Source organism: Zonotrichia albicollis, chromosome 8 (genome assembly GCF_047830755.1).
Source record: "Zonotrichia albicollis isolate bZonAlb1 chromosome 8, bZonAlb1.hap1, whole genome shotgun sequence".
Classification (NCBI taxonomy): Eukaryota; Metazoa; Chordata; class Aves; order Passeriformes; family Passerellidae; genus Zonotrichia; species Zonotrichia albicollis.
The window spans coordinates 3,616,916-3,634,259 of record NC_133826.1 but is presented as its reverse complement, the minus strand read 5'-3'; the positions used below and the strand labels follow the sequence as shown (position 1 = coordinate 3,634,259).

Below are 17,344 nucleotides of genomic sequence, written 5' to 3'. Positions count from 1 at the left end.
TGGGCAGCGACACCTTCCACTACCCCAAGTTGCTCCAAGCCTTGTCCAGCCCAGCCTTCGACATTTCCAGGGATTCAGGGGCAGCCACAGCTTTTCTGAGCAATGTTTCCCAGTCTGTGACCACCCTCACAAGGCCCCATGGTAATTTCTGTGATTATTCTCAGCATCAAGGAGTAATGTTGGCAGTTTTATACATGAGGAACCAAATCAACTGTAACTGAACTGTTTTCAAATGCTTGCAAAGCAGAAAAGCATCCACGTCCAGCATCTCCATCCTCCCTCTAAAAACGCTCAGTGAGGAAGTACTCAAATCCTAAAGCCATCAAAAATTTTTTTTAATGTGACTTTTAAAGACAATCCCATTAAAAAACAGTGTGCCTTTTTTCTGGGTCTCTGTCCCCCCAGCTGCCACAGTGCAGGACATGGGAGCAGCACCCACTTCCCGCCAGCCCCTTCCACACCACAGCAGTTTTCACCTTCCTTCTCTAGAGTAACAATATTTCTACTGCCAACCCCAAATCTGAGGACCCGTTAAACTGAATGAGGATAAAGGTCCAGGTTTTGAACCCATAATTCAATTAGGAATTGCACAAATGCAGCTTCAAAGTGCCCTCATGAAGATTTGCCCTGCAAATTTAAACTTCACTTTTCAAATCTGCCCTTTAGGTTCCTGCTTGAGAAGGAGAGGGGAGACAGCTTGAGGAGATTCATTTTTCCTTTAGTTTATATATAACTTGCTAAGCTTTTTATTTTTTCAAATGAGCTTACTATGTCCAATTTAAGTCAAAATTTAATGATCCCTGCAGTAATTCATTTAAGGATACAGCTTCCATAAACGGCGTAGCATAAGTCAGGGAATAACTGTCCTTGTCCTCAGCGCAATCATTAATCAACTTTATTAAAATCAGGATTGGCTGAGGAGGTTTGCATAATAAAAGAAGACTCAAAGCCTTTTCCAGAACTAAAATGGACCTGAGTCCAAACTTTGGATATTTCCTCCCCATTTCCCCAGGACTTTGCTCCATGTAACTTGGGAGCATCCAAGTCCAGAGTTCGTGGCTGCGCTCACATGTGGAATTGGATGGGGTGATAGTGGTCCTAAAAAGGGTTAAAAAAGACCAATAGTCCCTAACATAGACAGGCATGTTGCTTTGCACTTAGGGCAGGAAGGGGATGTGGGAAACATCCTATTTCTGGCAATTTTAGTGGGGTTCTCAATGCTTTGGTGTAGGGATGCTTTCTGGATGAGGCATTAGCCTCAGAGCAAGCACCTGGAGTTATTTTGTATTATGTTATTTTGTATTATTATATATTATTTTACATCTTCATCTTCCCCTTAGGTTGGGCAATGCCTGCTCTGCTTAATGATGGTGCTGTGAGTGGCTGAGCCCCTTGGCAGGTCAGGGGAGGCAGGAGCAGCCCAGGGTGCCACCACGAGGGACCAATTAGATCTCTGGATCCAATTAGCAGTAGCTGTGATTTGTGTGCAGCCCCTCTGTACATATGGCTACGCTGAACTTTCCCTCGGCTTCAAACGTCCTCATGGAGCGCGGGCGAAACGAGAGGAAGGAACATTTGTCTGGGGCTTTTTTTGAAAGCCTTTATCATGATGGACGAGGAACCTTTTACATCATTCTCCAACTTGCAAACAAATGAGGTACCTTCATCACCCTCCCCTGATAGTGGAGCTGGCAAGCGACAGCGCGATGAGCTGCTGGGGAGAGGGTAAGGGGTGTGCAAGGGTTTCATTGGACATCATCAACCAAGTTTGCTGGAAATAAAATATAAGTGAAGTCAGATGCTGAGGGCTTAAGTGTCCATGCATTAACCAAGATGGTTTCCATCTCGTGGAGCAATTTGGGCTCCGGCCATTTAGGGCAGGACAGGAATTGTTACTCATTTTAATGGATGCTGGGCATCCAAATCCCTTTGGTGGCATTGAAACATCTCATCCCTAATTTCTATGTGTTTCAGTCCCTCACATGCAGCCAACTCCTGCAGGGCACTCCAGGAAGCCTGATGAAAGCGTTGCTGGTATTACCCAAAATGATCTTCAGTTTCATTGAAGAGATCAGACCAAGAAGAAGAGAAAGAAAGGTCCAGGTCTGTTGACAAAACGTCAGGGAGATGAATAAAGCTGGTTCCTTCTTCCCCATCAGTGGTTTCAGCCCAGAAATAGAAGATGCCATCACCTGCAGCCCACCAGCAGACCCCAGCTCAGGGTTTCAGAGGCTTCAATGAGGCTGCAGCTGGGCTGGCAGCAGAAAGGGACAATGCAGGGCAGGGCAGGTCCTGCTGCTGCTAACCATCCTGGTAAGGGATGCTGCCAGCACTGGGGAGCAAGGCTGTGATGAATGACTGGGAGCTCTGCAGCACAGCCCAGGGGTGGTCAGGTCAGCCCCTCTATCCTCCATACAGAGGGATTTTAATGGCAGGATGTCCTTCCTGGCAGGAGGTGCTGAAAATGGCTTGGATCACCAACTCCAGCCCAAAAGGAGGAGATAAAAACACTTTACAGGATGCTTTAAAAAAATAGTCATCTAGCTGGAAAGTCTCTGTTAGAAAAAAAAAAGGCAGTGTTGGAGAAGAAACCCCTGCAGACATTCATAGCCTTGACAGAATTGTTTAGGGTAGAATAACAGGAAAAAGGACCCAGATTTTTTCCTAAATGAACTCTTTTACACTGCAACTGGCTGGCAGTCAGCTCCTAGAGATGAGTGTGGGGAGAGGTTGTAAGTTAGGGGAGCAGCAAAGGGGGCTGAAGGTTGCAGGACATCACTTCAGGTCAGAGTGCCTGAAAAAACCCAAAATAGTTTCTCCCTTTTTGACTGAAAACTGAAGGGGGCAGTTCCCCATCCCTTCTCTTACAGGTGGCTCAGTTTGTCTTTCCTTGGTGGGGAGCAGGCAAAGTTGGGCAACATTATCTCTAGAGGGGAAGGATAAAGTGGGTGATGTTTTCCAGAAGTGGAAAATCCAGCAGAATTAAATTTGATCATTGGAAAAAGATAAACATCTTTAAATGCCCAGCCCAAATGCTGAAGTCACCGTAGCTGACCCACAGAGAGGAAGAATGGTTTTGTGGTTAAGGCACTTCACTGCAATCTGAAAAATCTGGGTTTGATTCCATCAGCCACAACCTCCTTGTGGGCTCACAGACAAATCTCTTGCTATCTTTTTGCCCAGATCACTGTTTATAAAATGGGGTTGAGAACTCTTCTTTTCTTACTGACAGTGCTGTCCATGAGGAGTTTGCAGCCATGATGAAGTTCACACACTGTGGACTGAAGCAACAAGTTTCAGGAATGCGTCTCCTTGATAATGATTTTATCTATTTCCTTCATGGAAGGAGCTGAATTCCCCACTTGAAAGCAGAATATTATTGCCACAATCCACTCCTATTCACGGGTCAGGATTTGAAACCAATTCTTGTATTAAAAAGATGAATCACAGCACAAAAATGACTTAATTAGCTGTGCAGACAGCCAGTGTGAGCACAGAATACCCCGAGCGAGGGTCCTCTCCAGCCAAACATCGTCCTTTAGGGAACTTGGCATTCCTTCCAGGCTGTGTGTCAAGGAGACTGAGCAACTTTACATCAACACAACATGGATTTTCCTTCTACCAAACTACTCTGCAATCTGTAATTTTTAACCTCACAAGTTTGAGATTGTACCTTAACATTTGCAGGAAGCAGATGGCTTCTGCATACTGCCAACCTGTTGTTACAAAAGCATCTTCCAAGAATTGTTTTCTACCCACAGTCGCTAACCATAATTAACCTTTCATATGATTTAATAAACAGCAAAAAATATTTGCCATCTCATATTAATAAAGAGAGCTTTTCAGGACATTTTTCCCCCCTTTTCAAGAACGTAGAAGCTGCGGTAATTTTTGTGTGTGCTTGTTTTTATTGCCCTTCAAATTATTTAGGGATGCAGTTTACCTACACTGATTAAAGCTGAGAAGGACAGCAGAACAGTGGATGAGCATGGCACAAAGTGACCTTTTATTTCAGGAAAAAAATGAAGTCTGGGTGAGAAGCATGTCTGCTAAGCGTGGGGCAGCGAGGGAGTGCAGAACCCATTGACAGACACAGTTATATCAAGTTGTGTTTTCCAGCTTTGCCACACTCATGATTTTAATGCTTCATGGAGTTTTAAGTGATAATAATAGTCCTGTAATACTTTGACCTTTTTTATATTGAGAAACCTCACTGACTGGTCATTTTTGGGCAGAGTGCTCTCTCCATATATACACACATACCAGGGTGACAGACACCTCCAAAGTGCCTGGGAGACAGCTAAGTGAAAAGTGGGATATTACCATGATTTCATTAATGAATGAAAATGAAGATGTTGGCTAAGACTTACCCCCATATTACAGGGGAAAGGAAATGGCAGACATAAATAAAAAGCTGGCATGGGGGACCAAAGTACATCTTTCTGTTTCTGATGGGCAGTAGCTTTGGCTTAGGATATTAAAGGCTTTTTGAAGAGCTGAAACTACAAAGGAAATATTCTCTTGGTTTAACCAATTTCCATAATGGGGGTTAGGGAACACTGTCCCTGTTAGGACAGGAGAACTTCTTCAATAAATATTTCTTGTGACTGTTGAGTGCTCATCATCCATTAGTATGATAATGTACCTTTGAAATTACAAATACAATTATGATGATAAATGCTTGGCTATAAAAAAAATAAAATAAAATCATATACATACAAAGATTGAGTTGCAGCCCAGGAACTGATTCCAGGAGATGGCCCCAGGTTTTCTGCCTTCTCCCTGGTTTTGCTGGTAGATTGGAATTTGCCAAATGGTGTTTGGTTCCTGGTAATTATCAACGTGCTGCCAAGACTGAAATGGATCAGCTTCAATTAAGATGGATGCACATCAAATTAATGTAAGTTCAAGGAAGCCGACTTTGTAGCTGAAAACAAAATATATTAAAACAATTAGAAAAGAATTTGCTTTTTGAATCTAGAAATTAGGCAAGGGAAATCAAAGATCTCAAGGAGAGAACCGTGGGGTTTTTTTAATATTAAGGATAAAACTTCTGGTTTTTATAAACATAATATGCTCCTGAAACCAACCAAGCAGTTGCAATGTTTTCTTTGCATCACATTTCAGATGTTGACTCATATATTTGCTTGCCTGGAATACAGCAGAAAAGCATCATCTTGTTAAAGATGCCATTTCTTTAAATATTTCTGGTATCCTTTTCCAGTAATTAATGCTTCAGTTATGCCAGACTGTGGGTACACTCCTTATTCCGCTCCATTTTGAGATAATTTTGTCCTAGTCTTGCTCTAGAGATTTTTTTATAGTGTTAGATTTTATCTAGTTAGAACGATTTAAAAAAAAAAAATTATCCTCACTAAAAAAATATTTTCCTGTGGAGACAAAATATTTATCATGATACAGACACAAGTTTGAAACATGCAAATGTGTTTTTTACTGTTGTAGAGCTCAGTGAAATACAGGATAGAAGAATCAGTAATTTTTTATACAATCCTTTTTGTCTTTGCCTGGTACCCCAAGGTACCCTCTCTGACTATGAAAATTCAGAGTTTGTTGATGCTGTTGTCCTTGGAAACTTTTATTTAAGCACAGTTTACAAGGTCTGATCAACTGAATTTAATTTTCTTTCCTTTCCAATTTAGTTTAAAATTCAGGTGGAGTTTTAGCCTTTGACCTTCTGAATTTTCTTTTTCCTGTCCAATGTCCCATTACTACTATTATTATTATTATTATTATTATTATTATTATTATTATTATTATTATTATTATTATTATTATTGTGTTTTCTTGCTGTTGTTTCTTGTTTTGGTTTTTTTGTTTATTTAGCCTATTGGGGTTTTTTTTCCCCCTTTTTTTCCAACAGGATGGGTTAAAGAGTCACTCCCAGCACTTTTTGGATTCATTGGGTCCAGCTCAAATCCACGGGACAAACATTTTGTTGCCACAAGAGCCCAGAGGATTTATAATCTGCAGTTCCTTTCAGTCCCCTGGCAGCCGTTTCCAGCCAGGACGTGTTTTTTGGTTTTTTGGAAGAACACGTTTTCATTCAAGAGATGTTACAGCAAAATTCAAGCAGGGTCTGCAGTGGTCTGTGTCCGAAGGCAACAAAGCCAGCTTTCTCCTCGGGTTTGGGTTTCTTTTCAGCACTTACCAACTTTGTCTCACAACACCCTTGAGGAGGCAAAAGCGCTTTTTGTTCCTTTATTAACAGGCAAGGGAAGCGGGACATTAAAATCCCGGTGGTGCAGGAGGAGGCAGCCCTGGGGACGCCTTGGTGGGGCAAAGAGGGGGTGTGGGTGATGCTTTGGGTACCCCCTGGCCCCTGCTCACCTTACCCACACTAACCTCCTCTTACAAATTTAATCCCTCAAAATTCAGAGCCACAAATTTCTGGGATAGCTGCTTCGCTGAGAAGGCAGAGGATTTATTTGCCGCTAACCTCTTTGGAGAGTTATTTTTTGTCCCTCTCCAGCCTGCACATGGCCCTGCCATCCCTGCTGCCCCTCGCCAGTTTTAAGGCATTTGTACACAGATCCCTGTGGAGGAAATGGGCTCTTTTTGTCCCGTATTGCAGATGGCAGCTATGAGAGAAGAAGATTTATGTCACTTGCCCAACTTCGCCCTGGAAGTCTTTGGCAGAGATTTGCACCCCCGTCTCCAACCTCACGCTACAATTTGTGACCATCGCTCCTGGCTCCACTTCAGCCTCTTCTCTCTCAAAGCAGAGATAAGGACAATTTCCATTTTTCACCCTTTTATAACAAATCTCATGATAATTTAATAATATATTTTTTTTTAAATCCTCTCTTTGAAGTGGTTTGAGACTGTGGAAAACTCCACTTTCATTAAAAGGAAAATTAAAGTTGTGGACAAAAAGGCTGAAGCTTTTTGTTTCAAGAAAGACTAGAAACTGTAATCTAACAGAAAAATTAAACACTAAAACAACAATCTGCTGCTCCAAGGGTCATCCTGTGATTTACATGGAGTAATTCATGATTTTCCAGCAAGTTGCCGGGCAGACCTCAAAGATCGATGCCTCTGAGGGAATACTAATTTTAAAAAGTATTCAGCTCCTCATCAGATTTTGAGGAGTATGGCACACTTTCATTTCTCCCTGCACATTAGCCAAATTAAATCAAAATAAATATCAATGAAAATATTGCACAGGACATAAAAGCCCATCCATTTGTGCTCTATCCATATGCTGCTTTACGAGACGCTGGGTTTCGCTCCTGCTCCGCTCTCTGCTGCCAGCCCCGAGCGCGCAGCAAGGCGCGGAGTCCCCGATGTGCTTTAGGCATTCATCCCTCCAATACTGCACCCCGGGGCCTGCCTGCAGTTTTGTTCTCACCCTGTATCTTCGCCAGGCTTGTTTGTGCCCACGGGCAGCAGCAGTGGCCTGGCCAACGCCTGCCAGGCCGGCTCCAGTCCCGGCCACCGGCTCAGGCTGCGCCGCCGTCACTGCGGGACCAGCCGCAAGGTGCATTCCTGCCAGCAAAAAGTACAGCTGCTAAAAGGTGCTTTGTTCATTAATTATCTTAGGGAGGTTTGGACAAAGCAAATATTTCCATGTCCAGGAAGTTGTTTCTGAGGGATGCTGGTGCATTTGCACCCTGCGGGGTCCCTCGCTGTGCATCTGCACCGACGCGCCGTGCAACCTGCAAAGCACGGAGTGCCCGCGGCAGAAATCATAAACCGCAGCTCAGGGTTTGGAAATGCAACCAATTTGTGCCGGCTCAGGAGCAAGAGCAGCGATTTCTGCATTTAAAACCGGTGCAGTTTTTAGGGTAATGTGATTAGAGATTCAACATTTCCCCCTCTCATTATTATTTAGCTCCCTCATTTGAATGCTCAGGTTTGAGGGAAGGGGGATTGCTTGGAAATTACAGACGCAGCCAAATTTCTTCCTTCCCCTTTGACAGGGCAGCACTGATGGTTATTGTTCTTTTCTAGCTGCATTACGCTGTCCTTGATTTTTGTTTCAAGCAGTCTAATGGCATGATGTCAAATCCTGCTAATTGGTTTAGGATTAAAATGCAGGGCCACATCACTCTCTTGATTAACCAGCAGCAAAACTGCTTTTGTCTAACGATCGTTTCAGAGGAGAAAGAAAATAAAGCATATAAAGGAAGCGTCAGGCTTTTGTCAGTAAAAATACGTAGGAAAATGCTTTTTTTTTTTTAAGGAAAAAAATTGCCACTGTGAGGCCCACTAAGTTTTGACTTGTAGCAGTTCAAAAGCAGCCCTGTGGGGAAAGATCGCTTCCTGAGGAGCAGGGACTGTTCTTTTATCCAGCATCCAGCCACTCGCTGCGCCGCACTGGAGCATCCGTGGCTGGACCTGCTCGTATTTTACACACCAGCAACAAAAAAATACCAGGAACATCTCAGCCCCATTTCTGGCCTCTCTGACACCCAAATAATCCCAGTCCCAGCCGAGTTTGTACCGGGATAAATAATCCAGGAGTGAGCAAAGGCTGTGGTGGGCAGTGCAGCACCAGGAAGGTGGTGGGAGCTGCAGGCTCTAGCAGGGATCTGAGCAGGATATGGGATGCCTGGGGCCATGGGAACCGGCTCTGCAGCTGCAGCATCGCAATTTACTCACCCTAAGGACTCAGAAATTAGTTCTGCATCCTGGAACAGGGTTGTGCTTGCTGGGACAGAGCTCACCTGTTGGTTAATGAGCATAAAGAGGTAGTTTTTCATGGGGATTATTGGGAAAAGAAAAAGGAAATTCATGGTTCAAATTAAAATAGTGGAAGCAACACCAAACCACTACTTTGCTACCCCTCTGCTATTAAAAATAATACTCCAACAGACCCACAAGAACACCCCCAACAACCCTCAAAGATTCTCCCTACTGCACTGTTTAATCTCTTTGGCTCCTGTTTTCCCTGACCAGCTGAGGGATTTAATTTCCAGGGAATTAGACGTCCAATTCAGGACATTGTTTTGGGAAATGTGCACACGATTTACCACACACAGTCCTGAAAGTCACCGTCAGACCCAGCACTCCCAGCACGCTCCAGTCCCATCCCTGCTCTGCCGGGAGGTGAAAGGGGCTTTATTGGGAAGGTTTTGATGCATTTGGCATGTCTTTGAACCTGGCTCCCCCAAAGGGAGAGAATGAACTCAGGCGGAGAAAGAAAAAAGGAAATAAAAGGGCCCTTCCCATCTGCCCGGCTGCATTCAATGGGGAGCTTTTTAAAAGGTATAATAGAGGTTTGTGTGTTCCTGCTGAGATTTGTTCTGGTCAACTTCTCCAGGGCGCTCAGACAGGGCGGTGTGGTGTGTCTGCCCTCCCCCAGCACCCTCAGAAAGAAATTACAGTCGGTTTCTTTTTTTTTTTAAAACTAATTTTTTTTGCTGCAAAAAGTGTATGCTCTGCACACACATTGCTCTTGCACAAAAGCAACTCGAGCCAGCCCTGCCAAAAACCAATGTGGGTGTTTCTCTGGGTTTTCAGCAGCAGTACAGTAAAGCCTGGTGTTCCCAAGCACGGCATTGAGGCATCCAACCCCCAAATATCCCTACAGGATCCAGCCCACGTTTTCCTAGAGAGTTTCTCTGGGACAGTGGGGACGGGGAGCACCTGAGGGCTCAGCCTAGTTTTCCAGCATCTTATTGTGGAGGTAAATTAACAGCACATTGGCCATCCTCCAGAAGTTATCCTGCTCTTTATTGTGCTCTGTGACTTGTTGGTGTGATTATTAAAAGCCAGGTCGGCTGCAAAGCTGATTTTTTTAATGCACTCCTGGCCCCAGAGCAGACGGGATGACATTTAACAACACCAAGCACTCAAGAAGGGGCCCTGTGTCAGCACCCAACAGGTACAGAAATGCCTGAGAAGTTCTTGGCTGTCGTGAGCAGCTTTCTGCTTTGCAAACTATGATAGAAAGAGTGGAAATACGCTTTGTGTGCTTTTCCCTGACTCTGGGACTCCAAAGCAGGAAGATGAGAACATCCTGCGCACATGTTAATTAGTCATTCCTTAAAACCAAATGTCACAGCGCTCATATTTAATTCCAAGAACAGACTGATGAATATGTACGTATAGTTATATTTCATTTACATACTCTGGGATTTGTTAAGAGACGCCTAATAAAACCATCTAAAATGAATTAGATGTTCTCTTAACAACATTTATTTTGAATTCATGTCTATCAGAGAAACATTCCCAATACAGTAATAGGGAATTTTCATAGATATAAAATACATATATTGCATTTCATAAATGAAGATAGGGAGTTAAAGCAGCCACCTTCTAAATGGGATTTGATTCTTGGAGTAGCAAACACACGAAACGGGGCTTGAGGGTCGGGGAAGGCAGTGATTTGGTTTGTAGGAGCCCAAAGAGGATGAAGCTCAGCACCCAGACTGCTGTAAGAAAGTGTCCACATGAAGAAAATATTAAAGGAAATTAATTCATTCCTCAAAGCCAGCAAGAAAAGAAAATCTCCTTAAGACATTTGCATCCTCTTATTTTCAATTTCCCAGTTCTGTATCTAATACTTTTTGAAATTTATTTTTTTCTTTACTCAGAGCCCCTACCCTTGAAGTGGGGTCCATCCAGGTAGCTGCTCTCAAAAAAGCCATTCCAGCCTAAGAGACTCTTGTGGGACTTTTTTTCCCTTTTCAAACCAAACCAGTTTATAGGAAAACCCCTGTGGTTTTGGTTTTGTGTTTTGTTCTTCCCCCTCTAAGTGCCCTGCACCCCGTGAGCTCCCAGGGAGCACAAAAGCGTGTCCTGGCGGGCACATCACCGGCTGGGCAGGTCGTGCCACGGGAATTCAGCTCACACTCCCGCGGATGTGTGAGTCTGGAACAAATCTGGCTCACCCGCCTGCCTTGGCCGGCCTCCGTAGGGCTAAGAGGGGTGGAAGGCAGTAAAATCTCCTTTCAGTCTATAAAAATCTGCAGAGATATTTGGAATGTGCAGAGGGAGCAGATCTCCTGGGTAAAGCGGAGCAATGATTAAAATAGTCACTTTTCTGACCGAAATCACAATTTAAATACTGCAGCTTTTGTTTGCAGAATGGCTTTGGTTTATATTCTAGTGACAGTCACACAACTCTAGGGGTTGTTTTTGGAGTTAGTGGCAAAAACATGTGGTTTGAATTTAAAGTCTTAAAGTTAGAGGATCAACGTTTCTCCAGCAAAGATATTGCCAGTGTCTCTATGAGTCATAATTTTAAATCATCAAGAACCTGAACACTCCTCATTAAATGATTAAAGGGAACAGTAATGAAAAAGCTGAAAGAAAGGATAAATATACAGCCATAGAAACAGGAACATCTATTTTCAAAGCAGAAAAAAATACTACCATCCTGACAAAGGACAATAAACTTATCAAACTAACTCACTTCTTTTTTTTTTCTTTCAGTCGAGAATGTAATCTTAATAAAGAAACAAATTTCAGATGGCAGGGTAAGATTACAGCTCTTCTAGACTAGGACTAGAGTTTTCCCATAAACAGGTTATTACTGTAGGTTCTGGTAATAATTAACTCTGTATTTATGGGCCACTTTCTGAGAATAAAATGATCCCTGAGACCAAGTGCTTGATGGTTAAGTTTCCTGTTGGGGCATCAAGCTTGTTTCTCTCTACAAGCTCCATGTTAATGTTTTTTCCAATAATCATGGCCTCAACTCAGTCCTCCCCCACCTGAGCTCATTCCCTTCTCCCCTCCCAAAACAGAGAGTGGGATATGCAGATCAGAGCAGGGCTGGGTTTTGCAGACCAGCATCTGTATGCAAGACACAGGAGCAAAGGTAACCTCACTCTGTGTCAAAACAGACCTCAGCTGAGCTCCTTTTTCCTTCCTCAGAAAGATCAGGGGCTGTCCAATTCTCCAAAACCATTCTGACCAGTTTCAGTAAGGCATGGAATGGCAATGATTGTTGTTGCCAGAGCTGGTGCTTGTTGGAAACCTTGGCACATTGTGTTTACAGGAATTGCATTGGGTGGGTTGCAGTTTTACTCCTTCAGTGCCTGTTTTGAAGAAAATATGTGAAAAAAACAAATAAACAAAATAGAAAAAAAAATAGGTAAGTGTATTGACTGAGGCATTATGTAGCATAAATAAATATAAATACATGAGGCTCACTGCCTGACTGTATCGATACATTGGCAAGAATTCAAGGGTTATATTTGAAATGCAGAAAATAATCCAGTGAGTCATCTTCCCCACGCTTTGGCTTGCCATCCTCTTCCATTTTCGCTTTGACCCGGGAGGGCACAGCACACAGCCTGAAAATAGGCAGTGGGATGATGTGGCGTGGCTGCGCTGCTCCGCTCCACGCGGGGAGCGCCCAATCCCATCCGCAGGCAAGCGGGAGGGATGCTCAGGAAAAGTCTGAAAAATGCTGCTGTCACAGGCATTCTCATGCTTTTCTCTGGTCTGCATTCCACCAGCCAAGAGAAAAGAGCATATAAGAAGAATCCCCCCAAAATAAGTGATAATAATAATAATAGTGATGATGACGAGGATGATAATAATAAAATAATGACACATAGAAACACAACGCCCAAAGTCACTGCATTTTTAGTCCACAGGTCCATGGCTTTAAAACTGAATCACAAACAAAATCAGAACAGGAAACTGAAGCCACACAGTTTAAATACAAAAATGAAATTTTGGATTGTAACATTTGCAAATGTAAAAATAGGATTCAGCCTTAGGCTTCATTATAGATGACTCTACCGTGACAGCTTGGCAAACTGAATCAGTGACTTACCTCCCCAAAACAGCTCTTTTCTAGCAGATTTCCAGGGCCAGGCAAGTGGTTTTGGTCTGGCTGAAAGAGTCAATGCAAATGGCCAAGGTAGGCTCTTGAGAGCAGAGAGAGGGCCCCAACAGTTGGTCACCAAACTCTTCCCTGATGATATTCCAGGGCCCTGCTCTCCCACTTGGATTAGATGCTGCTTTTAGAAGGGACGGGACTTTTCCACAGCATCCCCCTGATCACTGAGTGGTGTGGCAGGTGCTGCACCACTCCCCAAATCTGGCCCTGGGCACTTAACTCCTCTGCAGTGACCTTGTGCAATCCAGCTGGAGGTGCCCTCCCCTCCCTCATGTCCCTAAACATGGAATGCAATCCCCAGGAGAGAGCCTGTGCTCATGCCTAATCTGCTGCTTTCCTGGAGAAGGAATCTGACAGTCCTGATCCACCCTGTTTTGCTCCTCCACTGATGAGCACCAAATCCTGACTCACATGAGCAGGAGCTGTTGATCAGGTTAAAGGAACTTTGAACGTACATATATAAAAAAATAATAACAACAAATATATACATGTACACACATATAATATACAGACACAGATGCACAAGATTGTAAGCAAAAGTTACCTAAATCTCTGTGATTCTAATCACAATAATACACAGTAGTAATAATACATTGGTATTTCATTTCTAAGGACCCAAGGCATAATTTAGAGAAAGGATTCTTCAGAGTACAGCACCTGGCCTATAAACAGGTAATTTCCTTTCATTCCACCATTCTCCTGTCCTTACCCAAGCCTTGCTACTTCATATAAGCTGTAGAACCCTTCACAAACTACCAACATACTGTGTTCCTATTTAAGATATTGGCTACACTCAGTTTTTATGCAGCTTTTGATCCCCAATCCTAAAGCATCCATATGAAGGGCCTTAAAAACAGGTGGGTATGTTTTCAAGAGCAAGTTTTCTCCCCCATCCTGCCATCTCTCATCTTGCCATCTTTCATCTTGCTTCATGGATTTTTCCATTAAAAGAATCGAGCATTTAAAAAAAATGATTGAAGTCTTAAAACCTATGTATTGAGATACTTCTTTTTTTTTTCTTTTGCACATTGGAAGGAGATATCTCAGAGATGCATCAAAATGTGGCTGTCTCTTATTTTATCTTCTCAGTCCAACAGCCTGGCAGAGTCACACATGGGACACAGTGACCGAGGGCTTGTTAAGGATGTAGGAGAACGTTCCCTTTTCTCTCTGCATCCCTCCACACACAAATCATATGTACAACATGGGTGCCTGCTAAGCAACGGATTCAACACATTCTCTAAAGAGATTGTTTTCTTAATAATTCCTCCAAGTGTGGGAAAACAACCAAGTGCTCAGTCCAGAGGGATCCCCAGGGCCAGTGTGGTTTTGTTCTGTCCTGTCCTTGGAATATTTGTGCTTTGCAAGTCCCTGGAAAGAGGGATGCTCGTGCAGCAGCATAAACCCCTTTGGTGTGCTACCACGTGCCTTCCCTTGGACAATTTGTATTACAGAGGAGCTACAAAGAGGCAATATGTTTGGAATGGCTGATAGAGGAATTGCTCATATAGGCAAAACATAACATTTTTAATCCCATCCTCATTTAATTTTTTAAGCAAAATAAATGATCCCTGTATCTTGGCATATGCATCACGTTGAAATGGAGCCATTACTCTGGGCAGCTTTTTCACAATGTCTTGCATAATGTGGTATGAAAATCATGTACAGCTCCTGTGTTTGTATCTCAGAAGGAAAATAAAAGGCAGTTAAATTACAATGCAAGAATTAAGCTATGAATGGATGTTGCACTCAAGAAGTCTAATGCTTAAGAGGGGGAAATGACAAGATTTTTTTTTTCTCTTCTAGATATTTTATCCTTGCAACAAGCTCAACCATCAAATGTTTCGGGAGAGGTCAAAACTAGTCTATCTGTCTTTTTTATGTGAGTTTGTGAAAGGAATCTCTCCGCGTGGAGTTGTACAGGAATTGACACGATAAACCTAAATGGCTCCTTTACAACTGTTAGGGTTTTCTGTAAACACATGCTGTCCTGCCAGCCAACCAGCTTCAAACCCGGGTGCTGAGCACAGCAGATGGTCTATCCTGCCGATACACACACTACTAATTCATATTTCAATACACAGCTTTGCTGCCTAAGCAAAGCCACTGCCTCTTGAAAAGTTTTAAAACTCCCCATAACTGGTAATCTTGGGGAGATTAATTGTGAAGACAGGGAAAGGCTGCAAAGAGGAGGCCACTGGCTCTCAAGGGAATGGACATTTTGGAGGTGCTTGTTGCAGAGTTGCAGGCATGATTTCTGCCATGCAGTGCCTCCTGCCAAAGGGAAACCATGGCATGACTGTGCTGCATTAATAGATGAATAAATAAACCCAGAGAAATCAGCCCTGCAGAACAGAAAAAGTAAGTGGCAATGAAAAATAGTGCTACTGGCAGCATAGTGGTCACAACACCCTGCTACTGGCATGGCCATGTCAGAGGAGGATTTTTAGGGGAAGGCAGGTTTTTGGGAGGGATGCAGGATAATGCACCAATTTAAACAGCTGCCTTGACCCTTACTGCACCAGCTCTGCTACTGCTGCTATGTGCAGCAACATATTTTGGCAACAACACTTGATGTAAAAACCCTTGAGTAAATCAGTTTCCTTTCTCATCTTCTGCAACAACCAGCTCTCACCTCACATGTTGGGGTACAACGGTGCAGTACAAGATCATTGTCTTTCCACTGGGCTGCCAGAGCAGGATGTAAAGGGGAAATTGTTATTTCACCTTGAAAACGAAAGGAACAGGGGATAATGCACGTTCTTTGGGTTTTATGACTTTATGATGCAGGGTAACAGGTTTATGAAGCTGAAGGTACCGTGGACATGGTAGTGTGCAGAATCTTGGGCACATCAGCTCAAGGCTTGTCACTGTGTCCTGTCACCAGGGCATTCTAGTGTCACCAACCAGTGACTCTGAGGGTGAACTGGGAGCATCCACTGGTGACCCATGGACCACTGCTGCTCCTGGTGGAGGAGGACACAGGAGACACATCCTAAACACTAAACACAAGTGCCTGAAGACAGATGTTCCATACAGGTGGCCTGGAGCCCCCACACTGTTGTATTAACTTCTCTCCATTGCTGACAACTATTTACACCAGAAAGAAAAAACCCCCAAAGGAGCAATGATCCTCAGCATTAATAACCCCTCTCCTTGCAAGGGAATTGCTGCTTGAATTTCCTTTGCTGAGGTTTTATCAAATGCTGTGCCTCCTCCACTGAGCTGTGATCAGCTGGGCGACTTCATCAAGTTCAACACTAAGTAGGAGCAGAACCTCCTTCTAGAATTCATTTAATCTTTCTCCCAAAGGAGAAATGCAAATTAATATTAATTTTCTCTTTTTATTTCAATTTACCTACTTCTCTTCCAGAGACAAAACTATAGAGGTGTTCCCAAATCCACAGTTTTTTTCTATGGCTGTAACAGAGAATGAGCAGTTCTGATAAATTGGTTAGATGGGAAAACAGAACAAAAGTGTCCCTAAGCAGGGGAGAACAGCCATTGTTTTCATACACTACTTTGGCTTTCCTTGGTTAAAGAGTTTCAGACATATAATTGGGTTTATTCTTAAAATGAAACCCCCGAAACCAACTCAATTTTGAAATATCGTGTATTGTTAAAGAATAGAAAATTAAAATCAGGAATTGCTGCAGAAGTCACTCACACTGTAAATAAGCATAAATCAGCAGAGAGACATAAATCAGCAGAGAGACAGAGTCTTACAACTTAATGACTAATTAAAAAATACTAGTATGCAATTAAGGAGTGTCCTTTGATAAACATGCTGTACTACATGAGTTAGCTTTATGCAGACACACAGCATTGCAATAATTTATTATTTTTATATCCTAGGCATAAATGCATGGCATGTGTGCGTGGGTATTATATTGATGCAAGGTAATGCGCAGGGCTCTGTGTGTTGCTGTTTGAAATGAAAAATCTACTTACTGTAAATCAGATAACCCCCTTCCATTTAGATTTAAACCTTATCCTTAGCACACCTATGGCCAAGCTGCAGGCAAAAGGCACAGGAAGCAGATCCAGAGGGAAAAGTGGAAGCTAATGAGAAACAGCCACGTGTCTGTGCCTTTTTGTGAGGTACTGCAGGGCTCCTGTCCATGGGATGGGAGTCATTGCAAAGGGCAGTGGCACTGTTTCTGATGGATATGGGGGTCTTGCTTTTCCAACTTTTTTTTGGTCACCTGAACCACCTTCTAAATCCTCTAAATGAGATTTACTCCCACCACACACATCCAACTGCAAACCAAATTATGCCACTTGCAGCTCCAGAAGTCTTTCCCCACATTTATCTCCCCATTCTCTCTGTGCCTTGACTGAAGGCAGTCATTGACAGACACAGCACTACTCACATTTTGGGTTCCTGAGACCAGGATACTCAACCCCATGAATGGCATGAACCATGGTGCTGAAGAAGACATAGAACAGATCAGGTGGATGATAATAAGATGGTTTGAGCAGACAAAAGATGAGCAGCAAAGCAACACAAGCTCAACATGCCAT

At 43.1% G+C, this 17,344-nt stretch overlaps 1 long non-coding RNA gene across 1 annotated transcript in view; it reads right to left on the bottom strand.

The window, feature by feature from the left end:
• Positions 1–12,005, bottom strand: part of LOC113459926 (uncharacterized) — a 31,633-nt gene extending 19,628 nt beyond the window's left edge. The window contains exons 1-3 of the long non-coding RNA XR_003381525.2: positions 11,816–12,005; positions 8,623–8,687; positions 4,720–4,927 (exon numbers count right to left, since the gene is read on the bottom strand). This is a non-coding gene — a long non-coding RNA (uncharacterized LOC113459926). The remainder of the gene's footprint in view (positions 1–4,719; positions 4,928–8,622; positions 8,688–11,815) is intronic.
• Between the last annotated feature and the right edge of the window lie 5,339 nt (positions 12,006–17,344).